The following is a 6,000-nucleotide window of genomic DNA, read 5'->3' as shown; positions in this document are numbered from 1 at the left end:
CCTCTGTCCATGTGATTCTCCCCACACAAATAAATACTGGAGTGGGCTGTCATTCCCTTCTCCAGGCGATCTTCCTGACATAGGGATCAAACCTGGGTCTCCTGCATTGCAGGCAGCTTCTTTACCATCTGAGCCACCAAACAGTTGGGACCAGGTGGCAAGTTCAAGTTTTGCTTTTTGGAGCTTTCTGGGGTCCTCCCTCCCCCAACTCAAGGTTGGCTGAATCTTCAGTTGGTTGAATCTGCAGGTGTGGAACCTGGGAATTCAGAGGGCCAGCTGTGCTTTTCTGGATTTCCCAAGCGCTAAGCACTGCCTGGCTCACTGTCAGTCATAGTCCTCCCAGCAGGTGACGTGCTACCTGCAAGTGGGTCCCCTCCCTCCACACATCTTTCTTAGCTCTAGGAGCCGGGTAGACTCCAGGTGCAGACCCCTTCTGGGCCCTGTTCTGATAGAAAGGATGTGCAATTCAGGGACTTCTCAGCAGGGCGGCTCCTTAGAGGTGGGGACCTCATTTTACATATGCTCAACTCCAATACTTTGGCCACCTGTTGCAAAGAGCTGACTCATTGGAAAAGACCCTGATGCTGGGAAAGATTGAAGGCAAGAGGAGAAGGGGACAACAGAGGCTGAGATGGTTGGATGGCATCACTGACTCAACGAACATGAGTTGGAGCCAACTCCAGGAGATGGTAAAGGACAGGGAAACCTGGTGTGCTGCAGTCCATGGGGTTGCCAAGAGTTGGACATGACTTAGCAACTGAAGAACAACTGTGTTATAACTGCTGTGTGTGTGTGTATGCCGGGGTCCAGCCCCGGTTGATCCAGGGAATTCGAAGGGTGGACGGAGTCGGTGAGGAAAACTTATTTATTTATTAATATAAGATTAGATTAGGAAGAAATAGTGTAGTAGGAAAATTAAGTGGAGAGAAGAGGCTGATTAACTTGGGTTACGTGGAAAACCAATAAAATTCCAGACAAGGAACTTGCACCATCTATGTTAGGCCGCCAGCGCCCATTTGAATATTGGAGAGTGCCCACCTTGGGCTCTCTCTCTTACGGATCTTAGAAGCCTGGACTAGTAAGTAGACACAGTGAGCCTCCATGCCCCAGATGGAAATTCAGCCTGAAATTAGAGTAAAGAGGAGACACGGGGAAACCAGTCCAGCGACTGGCTCTCCTTCTATTGTCGTTCAAGGCCTTTTATACTTTTGATTATACATAGAGGTCAATGGGTAATACAAAATCATGTAGCGTTAGCAGCCCAGACTGTTTCTGTACATCTTTTTGTATACAAAAGGTCTCAGGTGATTTACATTATCTTCTGGCCAAGAGGCTTGTTAATATTTTTTGGCTCTCTTCCTTAATGAATGTTAATTTCGTTTCCTCTGAAGTGTTTTTCTTTAATCTGCATCTCCTTAAAGCACTAAAGTTACATCTCTGTAGAACAAAGGTGCAGCGGCTTATAGCAAAGAAGTTACTTAACTCAGAGATCTAATGTTGCTAATACCAGGTCTACTACTTGTTTTTCTATATACCAACTATATCTAAAACTAAAGATATGAAAATTTGGCAGCAAGTATTGGCTCAACAAATGAAACTTTTAATCAGTCCTATTCTAATGATTTTGACTCCTCGGAAACCCTTACATTCCTAGGATGTTTTAAGCTCCCTGTGCCTCCTGTGGTCAGGAGGCCTCAAACAATCACACGCGCAGCTGTTCGAGTCCTGCAGGAAGGCTAGAAAGCCATCAGAGGGGTTTTGGGATTGAAACACTCTTTCAAATGCAGAAGACTAAAGCCCTGAATTGACTTTTTTCAGAGAATGTCAGAAGAGTGGAAAAGCAGGCAGATTCTTATCTTTTGGGGTACATGCTCAGGAAATGCCCGGGGGAAAACCTTAGATCTGACTTGACCGTGCCCATCAGATCTCTGCTGCATGACCTTGTCACGGGTGGAATTCCTCACGCTGGCTTCTGGCATGTGTGCTTAGTCACTCAGTCATATCCAACTCTTTGTGACATCATGCACTGTGGCCCGCCAGGCTTCTCTGTCCTTGGGGACTCTCCAGCAAGAATAGTGGAGTGGGTTGCCATGTCCTCCTCCCGGGAATCTTCTCAATCCAGGGATCAAACCCAGGTCTCCGGCACTGCAGGTGGCTTCTTTACTGACTGAGCACTAGGGAAGCCCAAGAATGCTGGAGTGAGTAGCCCATCCCTTCTCCAGGGGATCTTCCCAACCCTGGAATCGAACTGGGGTCTCCTGCATTGCAGGCAGATGGTTTACCAGCTGAACTGCCAAGGTTAAACTCCTAGCTGTCCTGAAAAAACACCTGATTTTTTTCAACCATGTTAAACTCATCGTTGTTATGGGGAAAAAAAAAATCTGATTTTCACATTCTCATTTTACCTCCTAAATGTATAATTTCATCAAACTCCCTTTCACAAATGGCTCTTCTATAGCTCATTAACCACAAGATTTTGTTCTCTCATAAAAATATATCAGCAGGATTTGAGAGTCTGAAAGTGTGATGAAAACCCCATGTTGGCTCGAGCATACGAGGAGAATCATCGGGAACATTCTCTCCCAGCTGTCCTCAGACGGCTGCGCAGAGTCTTCGGCACGTTCTTTTGACAGATTTTGTGCCTCATTTCCTCACTTGTAACACAGAAATACGAATGCAGCGCCAATCAGCCTTAAAGGGGTGTTCTGAGAATCCTAGCCACATGGTAACTAAAACTGTATTTCGTATATGATTTCGACCTTCTGTATTTATAGTACTCTAGAGTCCGAATATCTTATATTACTTTTGGCTCCTCTTGTTGTGACTAGAAGCTGTGAATTATATAGACCGTGATGGAAAAATAGCTCCCTGCACAGAACCCTGGACTGCAGTGTCCATAAAAGGCAGTGTGCTGGCTCTAGGAATTGCATGATTTCATAGCTAACCTGTGGTTCTACTTCCCTCCCCTTCACATCTGAAAGCCCATTGGTGCAGAGGGGAGAAGAGCTTCTCTCTCTCTCTTTTTTTTTTTTTCTATTTTCATCTCGCAGCTCTGTTTCCAAGTCTCCTAGCTGGAAAGCTATTTCTATATGGGAAAGTTATTGCTCCTGGAATGGTCCTATGGTCTAGCCTCTCTCCCAGGGCAGAAATCCTCTCTACCAAACTGAGAGATGACCTGCCCAGCATTACTTAATATATGCACGTATTTATTGAGCACCTACTGTGTGCTAGACATTATGTCAGGCCTTGCACGTTGGCAACGTTTGTTGCTCAGTCGTATCCAACTCCTTGCAACCCCGTGGACTGTAGCCCACCAGGCTCCTCTGTCCATGGAATTCTCCAGGCAGGAACACTGGAGGAGGTAGCCATTCTCTCCTCCAGGGGATCTTTCTAACCCAGGGATCGAACCTCAGTCTCTCCTACATTGCAGGCCAGATTCTTTACGGCTGAGCCACCAGGGAAACAACACATGAGACCTGGGATTGCAAAGAGTCAGGCACGTTGGCAGACCCTGAGATAAAGATATACGTCAAGTAGTTTGGGTTAGAGGGTCCCAGGAAACAGTGGACACAGGGGATGCGAGACACGGAAGGTCTCACGTGAAGGAAGACTTGAAGGTCATTGGCAAGCAAGTTGCCACTGTGGGCAAAGAGAGTTCAGTCCCACTGGCGATCTCAGAAAACCATGCACTGACAATCAGGATTAACCCAATCGAGGAACAAGGGGATGGGGATTCATCCACCAATTCTCCACTGGTTCAGGGCGCTTTCAGGGACATTCACAGTCAGCATTTCTGACTTCCCTGTGCTTGGACACTGTGTGTTCTTGTGTGCTCCCCAAGGCAAGAAAAGACCTTCAAGTGGACATTTTCAAGGTCAGCCTTTGACTCTGGAAGCGAATGCCAAAGGATTTGGGGTGAAGGGCACCTGAACATCTGCTCCATGCGGGGAAGACAGACAGAATCAAGATCCCCTTTCCTACTCCTACTGTGACCTGAGAGAGGGATGGGACACTCACTCCTTGAAGCCAGTGGTGTCCACGTAGGTGGGGTGCGCAGGTGGACGGGGGAGAACCCTGGAGTAATGGAGGTGGCGAGTCTGAGCGAATGTTGTGCCAAACCTGAGTCACACTGGGTGAAGGTGAGCAGCGAGAACCACGGCTCCAGGCGACCTCAGGCGTCTGGAACCCAAATGATGAATGAGGTGGAAATACCATCTTCCAGCCGCTGATGGAGATGCAGTTCCCTGGGGTGGGGCGGGGGCGGTTTGAGGTGGGGGAACCAACACAGGGCAAACCTTAGGCAAAGAGGTTAGAAGGAAGCGGGTAAGCATCTCTCTTCCTTTCCTTCCTTTCTCTCTTCTCTCTCTTTTCTGAGAGAACTAGTAGAAAACAGGAGAGTCAGGGAGCCAGGCAGAAGGGCCAGCAGGGCGGCCACCCAGGGGTGGGGAGGGTGCTTTCCCTAGGCCTGGCTTCTACTTAACAGTACTTAGCAAAGCCAGTGCACAGGATGCCTAGATGGGCCCAAGCCCACTGGCTTGCGGGAAGGAGCAACTAATACCAGCCGGGCTGCAGGTCGTGTGGGGCATGGGATGAGGCAGGACTGAGCCTGTGTGAGTCAGAAAGCACTCTGGGGCAGGACTTCCCTGGGGGTCCAATGGTTAAGGCTTGGCCTTCCAATGTAGGGGGTGCAGGTTTGACCCCTGGTTGGGAACCTAAGGTCCCATGTGCCTTGGGGGCCAAAAAACCAAAATATAAAAAATATTGTGACAAATTCAATAAAGAGTTTAAAAATGGTCCACCTCAAAAAAAAAAAAAAAAAAAAAGCTATCATGGTGGCTCAAAAGAATCCGCCTGCCACTGCAGGAGACAAGTGGTTCAATCCCTGCTCCAGGAAGACCCCACATGCTACAGAGCACCTAAATCTGCCTGCCTCTGCTGTTGAGCCTGTTGCTCTAGAGCCCGACATACAGCTCTGAGCCCACACCCTAGAGCCGTGCTCCACAACAAGGGACGCCACCACAATGAGAAGCCTGCACACTGCTGCTGGACAGACGCCGCCCACCCCCGCCCTGGTCTCTGCAACCAGAGAAAAGCCTTTACAGCAACAAAGACCCAGCACAGCCAACAATAAATAAATAAAAAGTTTAAAAATTGTGTCCTATGAATTAAAAAAAAGAATCTAGGACTTTCCTGGTGGTACAATAGACAGAATCTGCCTGCCAAAGCAGGGGACATGGGTTCGATCCCTGGTCTGGGAAGATCCCACATGCCACAGAGCAGGTGAGGCTGTGTACCACAATGACTGAAGCTTGAGTACCCCTAGAGCCTGCGCTCCGCAGCAGGACAAGCCACTGCAATGACGAGCCTGCGCACCGCAAATACAGAGTGGCCCCTGACCACCACAATAAAGAAAGCCTGAGAGCCACAAATGTCCAGCACAATCAAAAATAAGTTTTTTTTTTTTAATTAAAAAAAGAACTCATTCAGGGGTACTAGGGAGAAGGCAATGGCACCCCACTCCAGTACTCTTGCCTGGAAAATCCCACGGACGGAGGAGTCTGGTAGGCTGCAGTCCAATGGGGTCGCACGACTGAGCGACTTCACTTTCACTTTTCACTTTCATGCATTGGAGAGGGAAATGGCAACCCACTCCAGTATTCTTGCCTGGAGAATCCCAGGGACAGAGGAGCCTAGTGGGCTGCCGTCTCTGGGATTGCACAGAGTCGGACACGACTGAAGCGACTTAGCAGCAGCAGCAGCAGCAGCAGCAGCAGGGCAGGTGAGGGGTGACTCTCCAAGGCGAGGCAGCTTGAAGAGAAGCACTCCACTTGTTAGGATGGTTTTCTCCGGGTTGGGCTAGAATCTACCTCCCTTGCACTTTTCCTGGGACCCGCTTGGATTCCTTGATCAGTCCTAAGAAAGCTTTTGTCAACATAGTGCCTGGTCCCTGGGAACCAATAAAAGCCCCCCTTTGGGTATGTGTTTGTGCTTTGTGAGATA

This window comes from Ovis aries, chromosome 10, assembly GCF_016772045.2.
Source record: "Ovis aries strain OAR_USU_Benz2616 breed Rambouillet chromosome 10, ARS-UI_Ramb_v3.0, whole genome shotgun sequence".
In the NCBI taxonomy this organism is placed as follows: Eukaryota; Metazoa; Chordata; class Mammalia; order Artiodactyla; family Bovidae; genus Ovis; species Ovis aries.
This window is presented reverse-complemented; position numbering follows the sequence as displayed.